The 25043-nt window shown below is 42.4% G+C and overlaps 1 long non-coding RNA gene across 1 annotated transcript; it reads left to right on the plus strand.

The window, feature by feature from the left end:
• Positions 1 to 9345: 9345 nt before the first annotated feature.
• LOC148816930 (uncharacterized) lies at positions 9346 to 16017 on the plus strand. Its single transcript, XR_016094636.1, has 5 exons — positions 9346 to 10108; positions 10924 to 10989; positions 11101 to 11488; positions 14620 to 14966; positions 15377 to 16017. It is a non-coding gene; the product is annotated as an uncharacterized LOC148816930 (long non-coding RNA).
• The last annotated feature ends 9026 nt before the right edge of the window (positions 16018 to 25043 follow it).

Raw genomic sequence — 25043 nt, forward strand, 5'->3', positions numbered from 1 at the left:
CCACTGGGCGGCGACAGAGATACACGAGTCCACGGAGGTGAGTCTCAAAGCGCTATCGGAAAGACTTGTTGTGCAGAGATTGAAAATCAGTACAGGTAAGTATGACTTTTCTGACAGCAGTCCTGAAACTTAACGTATTTTGGCTATGTTGTGTTGTAAAAACACTCTGGACTGATTTGCAAATGTATATAGAGAAAGAGGCTAAAATTAACCTTACTTTAATGAAACAGAGGGTATGTTAATTTTTAATCCCATTGAAATTAATATGAAAATATCTTTTTAATTGACTTAATTATTATACGTGCACGTTTTTATCTATATGACGTGAAATGATCTGGGAAGAGTCATGTTAGAACATTTTAAATAGGTGTAAAAGTGTATTTACAGACCTTATCTTTATCACCCTGGTTTAATTTTTTTCAGAAGTATAAATATATTATACTATGTACCCCTGATGACATTATTGATTCGCTATATATACTCTTGTTTTGTATCGTATCTATTTTTATTGCTACGATACAAAAGTTAAAAAAGAACTGCACTTCCGAGAAATGTCCACTTGGTGGCGACAGAGATACACGAGTCTATGGCGGCGAATCTTAAAGCGCCTCCTTACAGATCCTCGTTGTGCAGAGATCGAAAATCAATACAGATGGTAACTGTGACTTTTGTGACAGCAACTCTGAAAGCTAATGTAAAGAAGGAAACTAATACTGACATTACTTTTAAAGAAGTAACATCGTGCTACATTTAAACCCATTGAAAGTAATATGAAAATATCGTTTGTATTTAAAATTAATATTATACTTCCACGATATAATAATTAACGAAATGCTGTGGGAGGTGAACCATGTTTGAACACTTTAAAACGGATGTAAATGCGTTTGTACAGACAATTTGAAACATGTACGGACCGTATCTGCTTTTGTTTACTATTAAACAAGATTACTTGTTTACTCTTTTTGCATAACATGTACATGTATTATTGTATGTACCCCTGACTATACTCTATGTTATATGTATTCTTGTTTTTATGGCATGTTTTGTTGTTATAATTAAAAAGAAAAAAGACGCGAATCGATTACGTCAAAAGGAAGTCGCCCACAGTGCTTGTGGGAAATGTAGTCTCTCTAGTGCTCTATAGAGCACTACAGAACACGTGCGGTGCCCACGCGTTCCGCAGATTTGATTGAGCATCAGAATAAATTATACAATTTCAGCGCATTTATCGTGTCGCGGATTTCTATGTCTCTCTTACAAGACAGACTCGGCAGGAGCTGTTTCTTGCTTTCCGGAGTGAAGCTGCTCTGGGAAGAGACGAGCAAATCTTCAGACTCTTTGTAAATGAGACATCATGACAGCTGCGCCGACCTGCTCAATATTATTATTAAGAGACAGGCTCACTGTCTGTTCCTCAGGCTGGGACAGGAGATCACACACTGTATTATTATTATTATTATTATTATTATTATTATTATTATTGAGATACAGGCTCACTGTCTGTTCCTCAGGCAGGTGTGGGATACATTTGGGTCTTCATCACACAGTTGCTATCGCCTGATTGTGGTCTCTGAACCTGTGCTTGTCAGACTCTGTATCTATTTGCTGTTTCTTAGCCTGGTCAAATATCCAGCTAGATAAGATAAGATTTCATTGTCCCCTGAGGGAAATTTTGTATGGACACCCAGCATTGGATAGTACCACTCTGTAATACCATATCTGATAATGCTGTCGATTACAGCACGGTAGAAGAGTAGCATTACTTCTTGTCCAACCCCAAGCACTCTTAGTCTTCGCAGGAAATGTAAACTCTGCAGCAGACCAGACACTCTCAACATGAGTAGTCCAGCAACAGGTTACTGCCTATGTGTATACCTAAGTACTTATATGAATCAACCTGAGTGACAAATTCATTGTGGATTACTACATGCGTGTGATCACCAACTGCTCTGGGATCAAAAACTATTTCATTTGTTTTTTTAACATTGAGAATTAGGCTATTGTTGTCACACCATCGCACAAACCTTTGGACTTCTGACATGTATACAGATAAGCTGCTACCTCTATGCATTAACTGGCGATGCTATTCAGAAAAACTATCATCTGAGAATTTGAAAATGAAGTTGCTTTGACTACTGCTTGTACAATCATTTGTATAAAGTGTGAACAGAACTGGAGAGCTCACAGAGCCCCGAGAGGCACCTGTGCTCATAGATCGTGATGCGGAAAGAGTTTTGTTGAACCTGACATACTGTGTACGATTTGTTAAAAATGAATGGTACCATCTCATAATGTTATGGTTAACAGAGTTAGTGTGAGTTGTGTGTATTTTCCTGTTTAGGATTCTGTAGCATTCCAGTTGGGAGGATGTTTTTACAGAACTCTGTGCGTGGAGTATCTACTCATTTAGTGTAATCTTGCTCAGCGAAGGGATCCCACACTTCCCTGCTGCATAGGGCAAAGGGTTCGATTGCACTTTTTAATATTCAGAGCCAATTGTATTTGGGGGACTGATGTTGTAGAGCCTCTTTTTACTGGCATGGAAAGCCCTGTGTGCCTGCTCCTTCAGTGACTTCACTGCCAGGAAAACTCCCAGATAAACTGATTGTCAGTCAGACGTATGTGTAGCTGGTTGTGTTTCAAAGTGTTGTTGTTCAGTGTGAAGTTGTAATTTTTAACAGTTGAGTCAAGTGTTGTCGACTGTCTTGGCCGCAGGCCTTTTGTGGTCTGAGGGCCTGGAGTTTGTCTAGTGGCTCCTGCTCAGTGACTGGGGAGTCTAAGGGGTTGGGTTGTCATTTATAGCCAATTGGAATATTTTCAGGTTTTCATATATGTTGTTCTGGTCTAATGCTTCTGTGTCTGGGATCTGTCGGTAGAAATTTTCACAGTATGTTTTCCAGACTGATCCATTCTGGAGGCTAATTCTGCTGGTTTTCATTTATTTCAACGATTCCATCGTTCCTAAAAATAGTTTTGATTTATAGACTCCTATAGATTACATTATATAGGATATATAGAATTGATGCATTGAAATTATCCTCCAATGTCTGAGAGTTGTCTGTTTGTGTTTGTGCTTTTCTTCTTTAGCGTGTGCTTGTCTAACCAGCTCACAGATCAGAGTAGCGTGGTTGTGTTTTTCTGTTAGTTCTGGTAGTTCTTTTCAGGTGTGCAGCATCCACATTTTTTTCCAATCAACCCATTTTACAAATGATAAATTCCAATATACTGTAACAGTGAGGATATTGTCATCTTGCAACAGAGATCTTAACAATTTATTACATCCACAAATATTCGTATAATTGTTTAGTCTCCAAATAATGCTCCTAGATTTTTTCAAGACTAACATGTATGAGCTGTACTTTACTTTGTAAATATACTCTTCACCTAATAGTGTCAGAATTGAGGAGAAACTTACAGGGATCTTTAAAATTTATAAACATGTAGCCCTTAAACTATATCAAATTACAAAGGGTCTCTTTCTGTTCTTCATAAGTGTCTGTAATTTAATTTTCAGCACAGAGTGTATTTGACAAAAAATGCCATCAAACAAAAAGTGATTTGCAGCTCACAGTGCAGTTCTTGCAAGCTCACAGGTGTATTTAAAACTGATACACATGTAGACTGTCAGCTATATTGAATTAATAGGAACTCTGGAGTATCAGCATGTCATGCGGTTGAGTTGATCAGAGAGAAGGAGCTGAGTGAACATCTGGTGCCTGAACAGTGGAATAGGGTCTGGAAAGACGTACACAGTGTATTTCCGTACATCATAAACTTAAGCAATTTAATATTCTGCACAGAGTGTATCTGATGTGCGGGAAACAGTCCAATGCAGCCATCTGTATCAGACATGTGCTGGCGTTGTAAAGAGGGGAGCTGTCTGTTTTCATGTAGGATTTGGAAAGGCTTCCGGTTAGTGCAATATCGGTTTATGGTATTAAAAACTCTTTCACGTTTAAATGCGGTGATCACCTCTTAGGATCCCAAGAGCTTCTGATCTCTTTAACTAGTTTCCAGGAAAAGAAAATCCAGAAGAGATCATAATTACTTGAATTTGTGCAAAAAGTGGAAAAATATAAGGAAGAAGGAATATGAGATAAATAAAACTTTGACAAGCTGATGAACTGCTTTTCTTAGGTCGTTACAGTGTGAAATATCTTCTGGCACAGCCTGACTTTATTACTTTCTCATTTTTAATACACATAAAGAATCCTAAACTGTTGATTTCCTCCCTTCCTCTGTTGGCCTGTGCTGTTGATGCAGGGACTGGTCTCATACTAATGCTACATTAGTTTCTCTCCCATTGCAGTGTCCCATCTGTCCCCCTCTCTCACTGTCTAGTCTTCATCTTGACTGACTGCACCTCCCCTGCCCTCTCTCTGCACCGCTCTGACTCTCTCCTTTATCACCCCAGCTCTGCCTTTTACACACAGTATTCAAGAAGGTTTGCTTTTCAGTGCTAAAGTAGAACATCTGTCTGGCTCATGTCCTCCACGTCTCCAGGTCAGCTCTGCACAGTTTCTCCAGTTTCCTACAGCAGCTTCTCTCAATGACACAACGTGCCTGCCTTTGGCTGCCTGCTTGTGTCCCATCTGAAATGGAACAGTGATGCCCCTTTCAAGATGGACAGCCAGGTCTTTGTAGCCTCAGTCCTGCAGAACTAAGTAGAACAACACAGGGGTAGAGCTGGTCTCTGAGGAATAACCTTCAAGTGATTTCACAGTGGCACAAGCAGACAATCTTGCTTAAACAGGAAAAAATTAATCTGTCTTTTTGGGTGGTGCAGACCTATTTCTTAGTGCTGGCCCACTGAAATGGTAATCCCAGCCAGCGCTGGAGAGACATGAGATAGGGATCCTTGTGAAGTGTGGAATTAGAATAAGGAACCTAATTGACATTTACAACAGAAATTCCTGATGCGCAATAAGAAAAACGTTTATTCCATTATCAACTCAAATGTGTCCGGAAAACCCTCCCTGAATCTCGCCAGCTCCACTGTTCCCGTATTGAATGTCAAGATTCCTCCTCTCCCTTTCGCTGGAGAGACCCATCCTTGACCAGCTGGGACTGTTTGGGATACAAGAACATGACATTACTCTCTTATTGCATAAAAAGTGTTGTCCAAAGCTGTCATTTTCAAACCAAACCCCATTATATAGCAGTAGAACTTTTTTTTGCACATGACTGAAATGGACTCGGCACACAAGAGTTCAGCCCCAGAGCCCGGACTGGGTGGAGAAACAGTTGGCAGCAGGAGTTACAGTGGTCAGACTGTGAGAGCAAGTCTCTACCAGATTTGCACAGAGAGACGTGTATCTTCTGCAGCTGGTGTAGGCTCTAAATGTCAAGTCCTGTCTGACCGCGTCATGACCACGAGCTCAGATGGCGACAATATCCGTGCACTTTGCAGTGGTGCGTAATTTGGCTGAGCTGAAACATGTTTTATCTTGTGCAATTTTACAATAGAAACAAAAGAAACTGAAAACCCTTTTATTCAACTACATTATAAGTATACCAAAAGTGTGAGCAACTGAAGGAAAACATGAATTCTACATAATTCACAGGAAACAAAATAAATAACTGCTGCAATGATCATTCACTCACCTGCGGTCCGTGGGCATCCCTGCTCATATTTGATTTTTTTTCAAAAGCACTCTGTGACCCAGAGCTCGGTAGTCAGTTCACTAGCGAAGATCATTCAGTTTTTCATTTTAACATCCTACCTGTTAATATTTCCTCTTAGATGAGAATATTCTCATTGCGTGTCTCTTATTCACTGCTCTTGTCAGTAACCAGGTGTGAAAGCTCTCTGTCAAAATCAATGTCTTACCTCTTCATCTTGTGTTTCAGGTTTCCTCTGGCTGCTGACCCTTCCGTCAGGACAGAATACATCCCGCACTGACCAGACTGCTGGGTTGCTTGAGCAACACATCTAATGTGATCTCTGTACGCTTCCCGAGGTGCAGAGATGATAAGGTCTTTGTCTGTTCTCGAGTCTTTGCGAGAGGCCTGTTTAGTCCCTCACTGAAATGATTTTAGGTGCTTGCGAGTCGTGCCCACTGACAAATGAAATAGTGCAGCATAATGAGACTTCAGGCAAAGATCTCATTAGCCCCTTCTGTGGATCAGTGTCTTGCAAGAGATCATCTGTCTCTTTGAAAGTTGCACAGCTTCGACTTCTAGATTAGAAATGACACCAAATGTACATAAGTCCAGCAACGTTCTACGTAGTGCACATCATAATCAGAATGACAAACAAATATCCACAGTGGGTGTCATGCATTTCCCTTCTAAGTGAATTTCTTTCCATTAGGTGAGGTTGCAAGTTCTTATCGGAGAATGTTGGATACTTTCGTAATGCAATAGGGCGAGTAGGTCATCTGAAGTGCCTCCTGTGTTGGCCGATCACTGGAATGAAACTGACAAAAGCTCCTTGAAACTGTGATTCATACGCTTATACACTGGCTCAGCTGGGTGCTCGTATAGCGAAATGGTACTTTTCCAAGATGGGTCATAATTGAGCGAGCTTTATTAGAATAATCAAACAATACTTTCTCCTCCAAAGAACACTCTTTGACTGTTCAAGGTTAAAATGTGGGAGCTACGTGTATCCTTTTGTAACTTGTTTCACAAAGTTTTCACCACCTCAGCTCAAATGAATCACTTTGTTTAGCGAGTGATCATGTGTAACAGTTTCATTTCTCCCTGCAAATAACAACTTTTCCTTTTTATCCCATTCAAATCTCCGTACTGGTTAAATTCATTTTGATGTATAACAACAGTGGTCCAGTTTAAAGGTTTGAAGGTTTCACTGTGTTTTAGAGTGCAGATAAAGAAGATAATAGGAAAGGAAACTGGAAAAGCCTGACAGTAAGTATTCAAACTGCTGTGACAAATCTAAAATACTTGAACCAGACAAAATGACCTTAACGAGCCACAGGATTGTAGAGTGGTCTGTCTGTGTGCTGTAATAGTGGTTCACATGATTTCAGAACATACTCTCGTTTCTGTAACGTTCCTCAGTCAGCTAGTGAACATTCTGTATTTACACCACGAATGCACTACTTTGTCTTGTGCACGGTCATGCTGGCTGTCCACAAGCACGGGCAGGAGAAGGGAAGACGAGGCCGCTCTGTAGTGCCCCTGTGGCTCTCCAGCAGAGGGGAACATTTTGCTCAACAGCCCTGAGCCGAAGGACCCAGTAATAAAGCTGAAAATCTGGCAAGTCCCCCAGTCTCTCTGGGGCGCTGAAGAGGATTTCATCTGATTCTGAGGTTCCTGCCACTCAACACAAAATTAGAACACGGCGAGTTATGAGTTTGTGAAGAAGTGACAGTGGTACAATGTCAAACAGGAAGTTAACCTGCAGGAAAGAATTAATTTAATCTCTGATATTCAAGCACACAGTGTGACTTCCACTGTCTATTCAAATGTGCTCTGCAAGTCTTACAATACTTTTTCATTATACCATCTCTTGGTTATTGTTTTGTGAGTGCTTTAACTGTTTCTCAGTAGAAATTAGACCGATAACTTGCTGCCTCAGGATCCACACTAGCGTCGATGCAACCTGTGGTGTAAGCAAGTGAAAAGAGACGGGTCCTTCTAAAACACAGAGGCCATCAGGAGGGCAGAAACGCTCTGCAACAGGTAGGAGCTGTGGAGCTGTGATTCCCCCGAGCCAGAGCCCTCGTCTGGAGAACTGAGCTCCCCACAGCTGCAGCAGCTACCTGCCATCGTGGGACCTCCTGCAGATTGGGAATAGGTAAGGCAATTCGACACGAGCCCATTCCTCTTCCCACTGCCTACACTCCTATAACAAATAGTTTCAGGGTGTTCAAGTACAGGATAAAGAGATTACAGGTGTTCCCAATTGGCTGATGATACAACTATCTCTCTGAGAAAGCACACAGAGGTGGACAAAGCAATTAAGTGCTTTTACAAGTTATTTCCTCTGTGTCTGGTCTTTCTTTACATATCAGAAAAGTGAACTGGTGGCTGTTGGAAAGTGTCTGCTCCATATATAATATCCCTGTAAAAGGTGTGATTAAATATCTTGGTAAAAAGAAAAAAAGAAAAACATTGCACATTATTCTATTGCACATCTACAGTATAACACATAGCAATATGTAACTTTTATAACACATCAGAAAACATATCGCACTCAAGTGGGTTGTAAGAGTCAAAATTTTGTTGGATAGTGGAACACAGGATTGTTTGTATCTGTTTGACTTAACATTTGGGAACCCTAAATTATGGGATGCCATTTCACTACCATGACCTTCAAAGCTGTCTGGAAGAGGCAGTTATTTGCGATTTTAAGTGAACTGATAGTTCAGTACAGATACATTGTAATACCATATCTAATAGTTCTTAATTACAGCACGGTAAAAGAATTGCATTAATTCCTGTCAAACCTCAAGCACTCTTAGTCTTTGCAGGAAATATAAGCGCTGCTGAACTCTGGAGCAGACCAGACACTCTCAACATGAGTACTCCAGCACAGGTTACTGCCTATGTGTACACCTAAGTGCTTATATGAATTGACCTGAGTGATAAATTTGTTGTGGATTACTACATGCTAGTGATCACCAACTGCTCTGGGATCAAACATTTTATTTCATATGTATTTATTTTTTTGTTTTTTTAACATTGAGAATTACGCTATTGTTGTCACACCATTGCAGAAACCTTTGGTTTTCTGACGTGTATACAGATAAGCTGCTACCTCTTTGCATTAAGCCAAGAACAGCCATATCATCTGAGAATTTGAAAATGAAGTTGCTTTGACTACTGCTTGTACAATCATTTGTATAAAGTGTGAACAGAACTGGAGAGCTCACACAGCCCTGAGGGGCAACTGTGCTCATAGATCGTGACGCAGAAAGAGTTTTGTTGAGCCTGACATACTGTGTACGATTTGTTAAAAATGAATGGTACCATCTCATAATGTTATGGTTAACAGAGTTAGTGTGTGTTGTGTGTATTGTCTGTTTAGGATTCAGTAGCATTCCAGTTGGGAGGATGTTTTTACAGAACTCTGTGCGTGGAGTATCTACGGGCTGTTTGTTTCATTTAGTGTAATCTTGCTCAGCGAAGGGATCCCACACTTCCCTGCTGCATAGGGCAAAGGGTTCGATTGCACTTTTTAATATTCAGAGCCAATTGTATTTGGGGGACTGATGTTGTAGAGCCTCTTTTTACTGGCATGGAAAGCCCTGTGTGCCTGCTCCTTCAGTGACTTCACTGCCAGGAAAACTCCCAGATGAACTGATTGTCAGTCAGAGGTATGTGTAGTAGGTTGGGTTCCCAAGTGTTGTTGTTCAGTGTGAAGTTGTAACTGTTTTCCGGAGATCTGGATCTCTTCTGGAAAACCATGACTCTGGTCTCATGCAGAAGGGCTGTCAGTGCCCAGGTCTGACAGTCCTGCTCCAGCAGTTCCAGGCTCTGCTGTTCTTGGTCTAGATGGGTTGGCAGTGCCCAGGTATGACAGTCCTGCTCCAGTAGTGCCAGGCATTACTGTTCTGGGTCCAGATGGGCCATCAGAGCCCAGGTGTGAATGTGTTGGAATGTGTGGCGGTTTGGTAGGAAGCCGGTCTGACTCGAATGCAGGACATTGTGCTCAGTAAGGAGGGCCGGTAATCAGATATTCAAGATACGACAGAGTTCCTTCCCAGGTTACTGTTCACACTGGTACCTGTTGGGGTCGAGTCTGTCTCCATTCTTACAGACGGGCGTGATCAGTCCTTGATTCCAGGCCTCAGGGAAACAGCCAGCCTTCAGGACAAGGTTGAGGACGAGGTTGAGGAGTTTGAGCAGGCTTTGCTCCAGGTCTGAGCTGCAGTTGGGTCAAGCGTTAATACAGCATCGCAAGACTTCTTTCAGTCATTTTCCACCCCTACACCTCAGTGAATCACACATGTTAAACTTCCATCTTGTGTTTTAGAACAGAAATGGGCAATCCTATATTACAAATACTTACCACCAGACAATTCAACGTTTTCTCATAAATAATTCATTGTGAAACTTTATATTTTCACAAAATAGTTTTTTTTTTCAAATCCACAGTGTGTGGGCTTCATTTTCCTGTCCAGTATAGCGCTATATAAGGGTAAGCAATTTTTAATTCATTAGAAGCAGTAGGACGAGTGAAGTGCGCCTCTGATGGCCGATCATTGGAATTAAAAAGGAAAAATTGTCTTAGAAATGATGGTTTTTACAATAATGTGCCAATGGCGCCGCTTGGTGGTCATGAAGCAAAAGTTTTTTTAATTTAAAATACTGCTAAGAATTTACGTATTAATAGTTTTTTTAATTAAAAAAGGCATTATCAACAACAAATAATACATTGCAAACAAGAGTAAAGTATTAAAGTAATGTAATACTTAAGTCAAAATAAATAAATAAAATATTAAAATAAACTTCAAAGACGCGAGTCGATGACATCAGAAGGATGTCGCCCACATGGCGTATGGGTAATGTAGTCAGTCTCTGTAGTTCTCCTGGCTGCACTGCCCACTTGTTTCGCTGATTCGATTGAAGGGCAAAACTCGTTCTTGTTTGATTATCCGTGTGAAATCTCGCCCAATATAACAGGTAGCTCATGCACTGAAATTATGCGCTTCCAAATGGAAGAGACTCGTATTTGAATAATTCAAAATACACATGAGGGAACGTCTCCAAACCATGTCTAAATATCACAACATGAAAGCTGTGTGTACCTTCTCTTTATTTGCCTGTATAATGTACTCCGGTGATCAGTAATGTAGTCTTGCGTGCATTGTAAAGGATTTCTATTATTGCACGATAAAGAAAGAAGAAAACACAATGAGGTCGAATTTATCAGCAGCGTGAGCCGACTCGCCGGTAAATACACTCTCCAGCGGTGTCTGGAGTTCACTAATAACTCTCTGTCCTGAAAGACAGGTTTCCAGGAGCCCGCAGTGCTTGACGAGCAGAGAGCGGAACCACACCGAGCTCAGTGACAGACCGGTACTTGTATTTGTATTGTATTCTTTGTTCTTGTTAATGCTTACTTTAAAAAATGTAAAAAAACAATTCAAAAGTGACGCGTTGTTCTGACTTCCGGCTGCTTCCGCATAGATCCGGCGTCCCACAGAGGAAAACCCGGACTGGATCAGCCTTCCACTGGATCCGGACTGTCGGCAGAGGAGAACCCGGACTGACTCAGCCTTCCTCTGGAACCGGACTGTCAGCAGCTTCTGGCCAATCAGCACCGCGATTTCAAAAGTGACGCGTCGTTCGGACTTCCAGCTGCTTCCGCGGAGACAACGCCCTCGACCAGTGACGTGACACTTGGCCAATCAGCGCGGACTACCGGATGCCCCCGCGGAGACTCCGCCCTTGATGAGTGATGCGGCACTTGTCCAATCACACAGCTTCAGTCCCGGGATTGTCCGCATCCCGGCGGGCGGTGACACTTCCGAGAAATGTCCACTGGGCGGCGACAGAGATACACGAGTATAAGGAGGTGAGTCTCACAGCGCTGTGGCTGACTCTTGATGTGCGGAGATTGAAAATCAGTGTAGATGATAACTGTGACCTTTCTGAAAGCAGCCATGAAACCTAACAACATTTATTTTGGTTATGTTGTGGTTTGGAAACATTCTGGACTGTTTTACAAACTTATATAAAGAAAGAGACTAATATTGATATGACTTTTAAATGAATTTATGCTACATTTGAATCCCATTGAAAGTAAGATGAAAATATCGTTTGTATTTTTTAAATTATTATAATAATAATAAACTTTATTTTATATAGCGCCTTTAAAGGTGGCTTCTCAAAGCGCTTTACAGGATGACAATAACAATAAATAAGAAGACTACAACAATAAATAAGAAGATTTCACAAGATAGGAGACAATTATAATTACAACAATACAACAATAACAATAGAGGAGACCGTGGAAGGTGGTATTAAGAAGAGCAGAGGGGTGAAGAATGGAACCAGTTAACTAAAGGCTTTGCTGAAGAAGAAGGTTTTGAGTCTGGATTTGAAGGAGTTTAGAGAAGGTGACTCTCTAATATCCTTGGGCAAAGAGTTCCAGAGCTTGGGGACATAGCAGGAGAAGGCCCTGTCGCCCATACAATGTAGACGGGCTTGGGGGACAGTAAGGAGGGCAGAATTTGAAGAGCGGAGGTTGCGAGGTGGGGAGTAGGGCGATAAAAGTTCAGACAGGTATTGAGGTGCCAAGCCATGTAAAGCCTTATAGGTGAGCATGAGGATTTTTAAGTCTACGCGGAATTTGACCGGAAGCCAGTGCAAGGACTCCAGGATAGGAGTAATGTGAACACTTGCACTAGACCTGGTCAGGATTCTGGCTGCTGAATTTTGGACATACTGCAGCTTGTTCAGAGTAGATTTAGATACCCCAGGGAGTAGAGCATTGGAGTAGTCAATTCGAGAGAATACAAATATGTTGATCAGCTTTTCTGCCACAGTTAATGATAGCATAGGGCGTAGTCTTGCGATATTTCTAAGGTGAAAAAAAGATGTTTTGACAGTATGCTGTACATGTGGGTCAAATGTTAAGCCAGAATCGAATATAACCCCAAGGTTTTTCAATTTTGATTGAAGCTCAAGTACAGAGCCATCTACAGACAGGGTTACAGGACTGGCTTTACGAAGTTGATGGGGGGTACCAATAAGCATGACTTCAGTCTTGTCACAGCTAAGATGAAGGAAGTTTTGAGTCATCCAAATTTTTATGTCAGAGATGCAATTAGATAGAATAGAGACAGCCACATCAGTGTCGGGTTTGGTATGGATGTATATTTGAGTATCGTCAGCGTAAAAATGAAAGCTGAGGCCATGTGATCTTAAAAGCTGACCAAGTGGGAACATGTAAATGCTGAAGAGCAAGGGGCCCAGTATTGAGCCCTGGGGGACACCAGACTTGACAAGACCAATTTCAGACCTGTACCCATTGAGAGAGACAAAGTGACAGCGATCAGTGAGGTAAGACTTAAACCATTTGAGGGCAGTGTCAGAGACTCCAAACACAGTCTCAAGACGAGAAAGTAAGATGTTATGGTCAACAGTGTCAAAGGCAGCACTGAGATCAAGAAGGATGAGTATGGAAAGAGAGCCAGAATCAGAAGCTATTAGGAGATCGTTGGTGACTTTGACTAGAGCGGTTTCTGTGCTGTGAAGTTGACGGAAGCCAGGTTGGAGGGGTTCGAAAAGGTTGTTTGTCATGAGGTGGTTATGTAACTGAAGTGTGAGAGCACGTTCTAGAATTTTAGAGAGAAAGGGTAAGTTGGAGATGGGGAGAAAGTTGTTAAGATTGTCGAGAGCCATGTTAGGCTTCTTTGGCACGGGGGTAATAGCAGCAGTTTTGAGGATCGTTGGTACAATGCCGGTGCTCAAGGATTCATGTATTATATTGAGGACAATGGGACAGAGAGAAGAGAAACAGGACTGGAATAAAGTGGTGGGAATGGGATCTAAAATAGATGTGGTGGGTTTCATGCGCGTAGCTAGTTTGTTTAGGGATGCTGAGTCAAGAAGAGAGAAGCTGGAGAGACGGGAACCAGAGAAGTTGGATGAGGAGGGAGGAGGTATGGAAATTATATCCGTAGTGGAGAGAATGTGATGCCGGATGTTGTCAATCTTAGAACTAAAGAAATCTAAGAATGTGTTGCAAAGTTGTGATGAGGCAGGTAATGTGGTAGGGCAGTTTGGCTTGAGCAGTCTGTTGATGGTGGAGAAAAGATGTCTGGGATTGTTTTGGTGATTTTCAATGATGTGAGAGAAGTAGGTGGATCTAGCAGACTCAATTGTAACCTTATATTCAGATAAGTAATCTCTCCAGGCCTGATAATGTACATTTAGGCCGGAAAGATGCCACCTACGCTCAGGTTTGCGAGAGGCTGCCTTCATGAAACGCAGATGGTCATTGTACCAGGGGGCAGGGCGAGAAAAGGAGATGGTTCGAGTTTTTAAGGGAGCAAAGGTGTCGAGGGTAGATAAAAGAGCATTGTCAAGTAACTGTATTTTACTTGCACGATATAATAATTAACGGAGTGGTGTGGGAAGAAACCCATGTTTGAACAGTTTAAAACAGATGTAAAGACGTACCGTACCGTGTCTAGTTGTAAGAATGTTGAAGCATGGATGGACCTTATCTGCATTTACCTTGTTTAATCTTTTTTTCATAAAATGTACATGTATTATTGCATGTATCCCTGACAATACGCTTGATATGTTATATGTATTCTTGTTGTATTGCATTTTTTGTTCTCTCTAAAAAATACCAAAGACGCGAGTCGATGACGCCAGAAGGATGTCGCCCACAGGGCTTATGGGTAATGTAGTCTCTGTAGTTCTCTGTGGTGCCCTGCCCTCGTGTTTCCTTGATTTGATGGAACATCAGAATTCATTATTTTAATACCATTTCAGCGTGTTTAGCGTGTCATGGATTTCTGTGTCTCTCCTAGGTGTTACCTTGTGTGTACTTTTATTTTATTTAAAATGTATCGACCCAGCACATAAAGAAAACCCACTGTGGGTGAGTCTGTGGGTTTCTTAGCTCGCCTGTGTTGTTTGCAAACTTTTCTCCTGTGTTTATTTTATTTTGTCAATAAAATGTGTTTGCAGTGGCAACGGAGCTGCAGAAGTTGTTGCCGGAGCGGATCTGACCTCCAGCAGGTCAAGAGCCGGCTTTTTGAATCTAATCGGCGAGAAAAACAGAAACTTTAGTCTAAAAAGCGCTGGCTGGAGTATTTTGTGGACATTATGCAGAAGAAAAGGAAGAAACTGTGACTTGCAGGCTGTGGGACAGGACTATCAGGGACACATCAGTGCTGGACACCAGACTCACACCGCTGGGCTCACTGCACCATGAGCGAGTCCGTCGGCGCCTCCTCCTCCTGGGGTGTGTTACTGCAGGAGTGAGGAGTCTCCGGTCTCCGGTCACGTCATGATCTGCAAGTGGAGGTGAAAAGGTGAGAGACGGCGGCGCAGTGGGTGGCAGTGCTGGGGCTCTGGATTTAGTTCCTGGGGTGCTGTCTGTGTGGAGCTTGCATGCTCTGCTCATGTTCTCAAGGGTTTCCTGCTGCTTCTGCAGTCCAGTGTTGGTGAGACCGGTGGGTTGATTGTGCTGTGGTGTGAGTGTGTGTCTGTGTGCCCTAAAGGGAGTTTTAATAGTATGGGGTTTGTGTGTTCACTTGTATGCATATTCAATTCCAGCTTCATCATTCCCTGGGGGAAACGTGTTTCAATTGACAGTACTGATGTTGCCAAACCAACAAGTGGGACAGTGTTTGAAAGATTTGTCGAAAAGTGTTGCTATTGTTCTGTTTAATTTGAGGTCACCGAGCTTATAAATGGTCTCGCAACATTTGTCTCGTTTCAGGTTTCTCTGACCCGGAGAGTGAACAAAGAAGTGATAAGGGCCCGTAACACCTAAGCTCGGCACTCTCACACTCCTCAGCCACACAAGCTTCCTCCTGGTAAAATACTGGGCAAGCCCCTTTCTGACAGGGACAGTGGAAAACCCCCTGAGGGAGATGGGGTGAGGGGAGGAATAAAACCACCTGAGCCGGAATGGAGCGCGTTCCCGATTCCCACAAGACCCGGGAGACGACACAGGCAGCACAAGGGAAGCTGCGGAGTGTGAGTTCACGGAGGCAAGGACCTATTGACGACCACGGGAGACATTGGCATTGGAACAGAGGTACTGTACAGAGACTTTTAATACTTGAAGGCAAGGAGCAAGAAACCGGCCCGGCTAGCCGCTCCAAACTGAGGGGAATGGAATACAGCCCGCGGGAGGATTTCCAGTGGCACCGGAACGGAGGCTGGGGAAATGGGACTGGCCTCTCGTTCATTTGGGCCATCAAAGACTTTACAGGTGCGAAGACTTGACAGAAAAGACTGCTGTCCCGCTGGATTCATTATGACCCTTGGAAGGACCTTTTGTTGCTGCGAATGCCGTTTTCGTTGTGTCTTTGGGTGATGGTGAATGTGGATAGAAAATAAAAAGGTCACTTATACGATACACATGCCTGTCGCTGGTCTGTGTGGGTGTGGGTGGTTCTGGGAGATCAACAGAACCTGTGGTAATGTAGAGGGGCCCTAGCACCCCGTTTCCATTGCTAGATGGCGTAGTCATATATGAAGCAGGAAATAATTCTTGTTTGAGGGGTCACCTCACTGTGACACGAATGTGTCGGGAAGACGCGCCAGTTCTGACATTAGTGCGATGGGTCTGTAGGCATTAAGGCAGGTTCTTGTGTCCTTTTTTGGAACAGGAACAATAACAGAAGATTTGAAGCAGTCTGGCACTGTGCACTGGGACAATGATTGCTTGAAAACGTCTGTAAAGATTGGAGCGAGTTGGCCAGCACAGTGCTTTAGTGTGGCTGGAGATACACAGTCAGGTCCTGCTGCCTTTTTACAGTTTTGCTTTTTGAATAGCCTTAACAACACATCCTGTTCTTTGCTTCACAGGGCACTCTCCAGACTTGTAAATGGCGTTAAGTTTTCCTGAGAGATTGAGTGTGAGTGGGTGTGGCACTGCAGTTGAGTGGGGGACAATAGCTCATCCCCAGGATGTGAATTATCTGGACGAGTTGCGAGACTGCCATGGACAAGGTCGTTGGAGATCCTTTGTGTTTCAGACCTGCTGTAAAATGTGTTATCTGGTAGAAAGTGATCAAGATGTATCTGAGGGGATTGTCTTTTGTAATTGATAACAGTTTGGAGACCTTTCCAGACAGATAAACAGTCTTTGTTAGCAAACAGTTGTTCCAGTTGTGGAAAGGAGGGGGAACAAAAGGTAGAGAACACTATTTTTGAGAGAAATGGCCCTAAAGGAACAAAGCATGGTGTAGGATGCCACTAGCTTAAGTCTTAACAGCACAGCATTAGAGGAGACGCCAGTGCCTATTTGTTTGGAGGGGTCCTCAGAAAGGTCAAAAGGTTGCAAACAGATAGGAGACTGGTTATATGCCGGAAACTTAGCTAGAGGAACATAACATTGCTGGAATGCTGAGAGGGGAGCCTAATGTTATTGCTAAAATTGGCAACCAGGTGTAGAAGATCTGATGAATGTCTGTCCTGTGTATTGTTAGGGGTTTCACGTATTTGTGTGTCCAAGTAGTCCGGACTGCTGTGCTATGTGTTGTTTGTCTTGTGAATTTTCTGTTTTACACCTATTGTATCCATAGTGGTACAGCCCAAATCCCATTTAAAGGGTGTTGCGAGCACTGGGGTTTGTTGGGAGTGGTAAGTTAGGAGTCTGGAAATAAGAGCAAGGTGCGAGTGGATATGATAAAAAGATTGTTCCTTTGTTTTGTTTCTGATACCTGGTGAAGAGACCCAGTGAGTGTTTGTGTGGCCAGCTGCATAAATTTCAATAAAACTGGCCTTTTGGTTTGTTTGAGTGCTGACTTGCCATCGTGTGTTTTGTTTCTCTCTGTGAACAACAGGAGGTGTGTGCGAGACAGCTCCTCAGCTGCAGCAGGAGTCCAAGTGTGCACAGATTTCTTGTTGGGTTTTGTTGTTTGAAGTTTCTGTTTGTATGGAGGAAGCAGTTGTGCCATCGCGTGGTCCGAGTTATAGCACGGGATGAGAGCTTCAGAAGAGCGCCCGCCTCCTGCCCGATTCGACGTCTAAAATCATCACAGAACGAGAGGAGCCGAATCCTATTCTACAGTTAGGATGGGAAATGGCCTCCAGGCCTGTAAAATGCTGGGTTTCTCTGGACTGCAGTTTCCTCTGCGTGGATGTGCTGTGGTGTTCTGTTTATTAGCAATGGAAAGCTAAAGGCATGCTCACAATCTCTGATGCATCTAATTGAAATAGTCTGTTTCAGACAAAAAACATTGGCAGTGGGAGCACAGCCTGTCCTCTCTGGACAGACAGGTCTGTCTGTGTCCAGTTTCTCTGGCCAAGCTGTGGTCACTGAGCCTGTCCTCTCTGGACAGTCAGGTCTGCCTGTGTCCAGTTTCTCTGGCCAGGCTGTGGTGACTGAGCCTGTCAGTAGTGTTGTTATGTTTGTGTGTGTATCCCAGTGAGCAAGGTAGTGTTGTGATTTGGATGATTGTGATTGGTTTTGCTGTAGCTGTGCTGTCCTGAGACTGGCTGGTGTCAAGACCAGCTGTACTCTGGGATCAGCAGGGCCTAGTGGTGGTATGAATTGTGGCCTCTGTTTCTCAGGTATAACCAGTATTTGATTACTCTGTTCTGTATGTTTATCAATAGTGGGTACTGGCTTAATTCAGCCCTGCACGCGCTGTTAGCTGTGTTTCCCTGCACATGGAGGATGTTTCTACAGAGTGTACTCCTGGTCTGTGAGGGGACTCCACACTTCACTGCCGTATAGGGCAATGGGTTGGATTACACTTTCAGATATTTGGAGCCAGATTCTTGTTGGTGGGTTGATGTTGAAGAGCCTCCTTCTTATTGCGTAGAAAGCCCTGAGTGTCTTCTCCCTCAGTGCTTTCCCTGCCAGGTCAAAACTCCCAGAAGAGCTGATGGTGAGACCGAGATATGTGTAGCTGGATGTGTGCTCCAATGTGTTGTTGTTGAGTGTGAATTTGTACCTGTTTCCCTGAGGTCTGGCTTTCTTCTGGAAAACCATAACTCTGGTCTTGTCCAGACTGACTGTCAGCACCACGATCTGACAGTCCTGCTCCAGCAGTGCCAGGCTCTGCTGCAGCCCCTGTTCTGGGTCCAGATGGGCTGGCAGTGCCCAGGTCTGACAATCCTGCTCCAGCAGTGCCAGGCTCTGCTGTTCTGGGTCCAGAGCCGAGGTGTAAATGTTTTGGAATGTGTGGCGGTTTGGTAGGAAGCCAGTCTGACTCTTATTCAGGACATTGTGCTCAGTAAGGAGGGCCGGTTATCAGATATTCAAGATATGACAGAGTTCCTTCCCCAGGTTACTGTTCACACTGAAGCCCTGGTACCTGTTGGGGTCGAGTCTGTCTCCATTCTTACAGATGGGCGTGATCAGTCCTTGATTCCAGGCCTCAGGGAAACAGCCAGCCGTCAGGACGAGGTTGAGGAGTTTGAGCAGGCTTTGCTCCAGGTCTGAGCTGCAGCTGGGTCAAGCGTTGTTGACTGCGTCTTGGCCACAGGCCTTTTGTGGTCTGAGAGTTGTCTGTTTGTGTATGTGCTTTTCTTCTTTAGGGTGTGCATGTATTGTCTAACAATCTCACAGTATCTGAGGTTCAGATCAGAGTGGTGTGGTTGTGTTTTTGTTGTTTTAGTTCTGGTAGTTCTCTTCAGGTGTTTTTCACTCTGTATCAAGCCATTGAATTTTGTTTCTGAGTGTGTTTCATATGAATTTTGTCATTTTGATTTTAAGGCTAGTTTCTCAAAAACATGATTTAAATTTATGCCCGATTTGTTGGTCTGATACAGAGCGTTTTGATCAAGTAATGGGTTTATTCCCTGCTGAAAAGAGAAGAAAGAAAACAATGTTTCGGCTTTGGAGCCTTCTTTGAGTTTTGAAATGTAGTTTATTTTGTTTGAAGTTTGTCCTTTAGGGCTCTTTGGCATTTGTGGCTGTTTGGCGCCCATCTGTATGCCTGGTGCAGGTCATGCAGCTGGCTGGGCTGTGTCAGTGTGTCCCTGTGCTGCTGTGCTCTCTTGATCTGAGTGTGGCCTGACAGTGAAGGCACTCACAGCACAGTTCACCACACTGATGCCCCGAGCAGAGATGACAGTGAACTTACTTGCAGTAGTTTTGTTTGCACCAGGTGGCAAAATCTTCTTTTGCTGGCCCATGACCCCACACATCTGCCTGCAAAAAACTAATAACAGAGCTGTCTGCAATTCTGTGTCGTACTCGACTGGTAATAACCTACAAATTGTATGCTGAACAAAGAGAAAGACAATACGGATCCTCGGGAAGCACTTGTGCAAGAATACAGCTTGTGAGACAGTATTGTTGACTCTTAGCCTCTGAGTTCTGTCTGGAAGGAATTCAGCAACCCAACTGACAAGATTAAGATCAGCACCAAAATTAGAGAGTAGTGTGGTTGCCGGTACATATGGTGTCAATATTATAATTTATTTTATCTATGCATGAAAATAAAATGCAACCGTGAATTGTGATGAGTAAGAATGAAGGGATTAAATTCCTCTTTAGTGCCCTGAAGGTGATTTGTTGTTTTGCATATCAAAAGCTCAAACATGAAACATACATGACAATAATAAAACACAACAACAGTACAGTACCATAATACATATCATAAGATAAGAAAGAAATAAGACAATTAGCTTGTAATGAGTTTATAACAGTAATTAGATTTGTGCAAGCACTCTTTTCATTGTCCAACAACTGAAAGCTTTTAGGTATAAAGGAAGGGTCCTCTAATATTTGATGTGTGAGATTGTTGCTCTATTGGACATGTTAGTCTGAGGATTTGTGTTAATATGACAATACTACAACTACTAATAATACAGCATCGCAAGACTTCTTTCAGTCATTTTCCACCCCTTCACCTCGTGAATCACACATGTTAAACTTCCATCTCGTGTTTTAGAACAGAAATGGGCAATCCTATATTACAAATACTTACCACCAGACAATGTAACGTTTTCTCATTAATAATCCATTATGGAACTTTATATTTTCACAAAATAGTTTTTTCAAATCCACAGGCACAGGCTTCAAATTTCCTGTCCAGAATAGCGCTATATAAGGGTAAGCAATTTTTAATTCAACAAAAGCAGTAGGACGAGTGAAGTGCGCCCTCTGTTGGCCGATCAGTGGAATTAAACTGGAAAAAAATTCTGAATTTTACATTGTTGGGACAATGGCGCCACTTGGTGGCCATTAAGCAAAATTTCACCTTTTAAAGTTTTTAAATGTAAAATTCCGTGAACAGAATATTCCTATAATAGTTTTTATTTTTTTAATTTATAGTTTATTAAAAAAATATTTAAGCCTTTAAAACAACAAAGAATACAATACAAACAAGAGTACATTTCATGACAAAAGCATCGTCGGGGTACATATTACAAAATAAATACAAATTTTGAAAAAAGATTGTCTACACCAGTTTCATATTTTTACAATTTGAAATAATCTGCAGATTCTCTTTTACATCCATTTTAAAGTGCTCAAATATAGGATTTTTCCCAGACCATTTCATTTTGTGTACATGACAACATGCCCTTCTAATAAAGTTAATTACTAAGGATATTTTTGTATCATTTTCGATGGGGCTGGAATTGAACATGACATCTATTTCTTCAGAACAAATATCAATATTGGTCTCTTTTTTAATATAAGTTTGAAACTCAGTCCAGACAGGTTTTATCATGGGACATAACCAAAATACATGTTGAATAATTTCAGGGCTTCTGTCACAAAAAACACATTTATCATCAAGATAAGACAATCCCTGTGCATGAGTGAGACTTTTAAAAATAAAATGCTATTGCAATGTCAGTTACATTATTAGGTGATGCTTCCAATGAATGTTCACTACGTGGAGACACTTTTACACCAGTCTAATGAGGCTCAATCATTTTATGCTGATATAGTGTCTTTCAGGCCAGAGCATGCTCAAGGCACTTTATAACAATGTTCTGTAGGCAAAAGAGAGAAAGAAACAGGCATAATTGACTAACTAAAAGAAATAGTTTAAGAACGGTAAAGTATTTAGTTACAGGGCCCCTAGCTTATGGATCAACCTCCCTCTCCATATTCGGGATGCCGAGTCAATCTCAGTATTCAGATCTAGACTGAAGACCTATTACTTCAGCCTAGCCTACTCACACCTTACATCATAGCCTGCTACAACCGTGGCTGCTGGTGCTGCTGTACATGCCATTGTGTCTCTCTGTGTTGGCCCACCAGGTGGATACATCTGTTCTGACCAAACTATCCTATTCTCCTCCCCACATGTCTGGATGGCACCCAGATGTTGGATGCTGCATCACTGCTATCGAACCAGGAGGGACATTGTGGATATAGCTATCGTTTAGGAGGAATTTACTGGTTTACAGAGATCCGCATGGAGTACTAACACACAGAAGACATGATGGATTAATACCCTCATTAATTGATGTCCTTTTTTAAAATTATATAATGGTTGCATGCCCAAAGAGGTTGGTCAATCAGTTGACCTTGGACCCCTAGAGGTGTTTTTTTCTCCTTACTGAGGAGTTTTTGGTTCTTCTCCTCTGTTGTCTTCTGTTCTGTAATCACACAATGTCTGGTTACTTGCATTGTTAAGCACCTTGGGGCAACCTTGTTGTGAAAGGCACTATATAAAAATAAATTGAATTGAACTGAAGGCCACTGGAAGCAGGTTGAGCCAAATGAAAACCGTACCCCTGTTGTAAAAGGGGGTCAGGAAAAGTATTCCCCTGATGTGAGGGGCTGCTGCTGAAAAGTCTCGAAGGCGTGAAGTAATCCAGAGGGCTGTGTGAAAGAGCCCTTTCATTTCCTGCCACTGCTCCAGCTGTATTTTCATGGCTTTGCTCTAAAACCACACTTACTGCCCAGGTTTCTTAGTACAGTCTCACCCCAGTCACTTTGAGCAGAAGTGAAGCCTCTGACTCCTCAAACTTTGGACAATCACTTCAATTTTTATCACTCTCTGCATAGTCCAACTCTAGCAATTATAATTGGGACCTCATTAACAACTTTAATTTCTTTAGCCAGTCCTAGTGCTCATTAAGAGATATGTCTTATGGTTGAGTAGGCAGCGAGGATCATGATAGCTCACTCACTACTCTTCTTCCACTGCTCATTCTGGTTTACTTGTGAGTCTGTTGGTTGAGACCTGCTAATTTTATTGGATGGGTTACATTGACGTAAGAATGAAATGTGCCTGCACTAGAAGAGCCCTGGGGTCCTAGAGGATGAAGGCTGCCTCCCGAAGTAGACTGGAAACTCAGGCAAGAGAACCAGCAGAAAAGAGGCCAGAGCTCCAGGGCGAAGGCCAGGAACCCTGGTACAGACTGGAGTGCAGGTTTGGAACTGGGAGCCGTACTGCAGAGGGAAGGGCTGGAGAAAGAGCAAACTGGAACAGGAGATTCAGTATAGAGTGATGTTGCCAAGTTGAAATTGATCCCAGGCTTGAATACGTGAGGAACTCTTTTGTACCTTAATTTTTACAATCATCCACTTTTGTATATTTTGTTTGCTTTTTACATTAGTTATCACACATTGTATTTTAAATTAATCTTTAATGCAAAAGCACTCTTTATATTGTGTTTAAAAATTCACAATATGTATAATATACATTACTTCTCTCTAAAAAAAGGTAACCTACTGTACTTACATCTAATATTTTGAAATTTAATGGTGCAAAATCTTACGTTATCAGAAAATAACTTTAACTTGATAGGTTAGTCTAGTTCTGAACGTTCTGAGCAAAACCATTTCCCCCGTATTCATCCTGGGTCTCAATTCCTCCTTACTAACGTCGGCCTGCAGTGAGGTGCACGTGAAGTTGCTACATATCCAGAAGACGATATTGATCTTGGCCACCTTGTGGATTTTGTAAAGAGCAGTGAGATTCTGGGAAGGCCAGACTGGAAAGGCGTCATTTCTAAAGCAGTCAGGTAACTGTATAAACAAAACAAATTTAACCAATGATACAGTTACAGTTTTAAAGGACTGGGTGGCTTGTAGCATGCATAGGCAGACAGTTAAACCTCCAGATTATATCCTGGGAAGACATGGGTGTGAACTTCTACTTGTGACACTTTATATCTCATCTGGCACTGCCACCACATGCTGGTTGTAGTTGCTGGTAGCAGGTATGTAGTACTAGTACCACAGCAGCTAAAAATGTATGTTTTAAACTAGTAAGTGCTTGAGGAGGAAGCTGTCCACATTTTTTGGTTGTAAAGGAACAAGAAAGGGTTAATTGCAAAGTGAACAATAGATTGGTTTCCACCGGTGAGCCTTAAAACTTGACGATAATTTTAATATTGCCTATAGAGCACTATTCCAGTAGGAAAGTGTCCAGCATTCAACTTCACTTCCCCCCCCCCCCCCCAGTGTAATTGCAGTTCTGTGCCCATGGATTAACACTTGCAGTGTTACATGTTGCACCCAAGTGAAGATGGTAAGATTTATAACTTTTATAAACCTAGAATAGTACACTTGCCTATGAAAAAAAAAGACAAGAGTAACAGATTAAAAACTACACCAATGATAATCACTTAAAATGCCATTATAGTTCAAAACTTGGCACAAACTAGTATGTGTTGTAAACAGTATTACACAGTTATAACCTGTGCAGTTGAATCTGTGATTAAGGGAAACTAGTACATTTACTCACCTTTTCCATGCTCTACCCAAGAAGCATTTTGTGCAAGTGTTACTAAAGAACAGTGTGCACCAGGAAGAAAGCTCTGCATCACGTTTTGCAAAAATGACGGGTAGAAGCACTGAAGATGAACCACCTCCCAGGGTTTGATGCTGTACATGAGGTTAGGAAAATGGATACCATCGATAGGCCATTTGAAGTTTAGTCATCAATGCTATAGTCTATCCTTCTCAAGGGTAGAGGTACACCTATATCTGTATTTTATGGTTGTTTACACAATTACAAATCAGATATTTTGGTTATATAGCTTTTGAGCTGTAAGTAGTTCATCACATAAGCAAATTACCCAGCCCTTTATTGAAAGAGCCCAGGGCGTCTGCCTCCGTGACGTGGCTAAGCACTGTTCGAGACTCCCACAATGGCAGGAGTACAGCACCTCCTGTTCTCAGGAGCACGCTTCACAGGGGTCCTGCTTCCCAAGTCCAGGCTCATTGCAGCTGGGAAATGAAGGACGAGGGTTTTAAACAGCTCTGGTTAACACTGCTCACGAAGTGCCAATTCTTTAAAAACATGGAAAACCTGAAGAGTAAGTTTGTCAGGTCAAGACTGGGTATCTATGCTCTAGAGCAGCAGTTCCCAGTCTTGGTGACCTGCACACCTCTGGGACTTTATTTCACTTGGAAAATATAACTTGTGTAAGAGCAGGGAACAAACTTCAGATTAATCTGAAGTCAATGAAGGGTTTGATTGTGTAACTAAGGGCTGAGCTGAAACAAG

This window comes from Atractosteus spatula, chromosome 22 (genome assembly GCF_055471065.1).
Source record: "Atractosteus spatula isolate fAtrSpa1 chromosome 22, fAtrSpa1.hap1, whole genome shotgun sequence".
Classification (NCBI taxonomy): Eukaryota; Metazoa; Chordata; class Actinopteri; order Semionotiformes; family Lepisosteidae; genus Atractosteus; species Atractosteus spatula.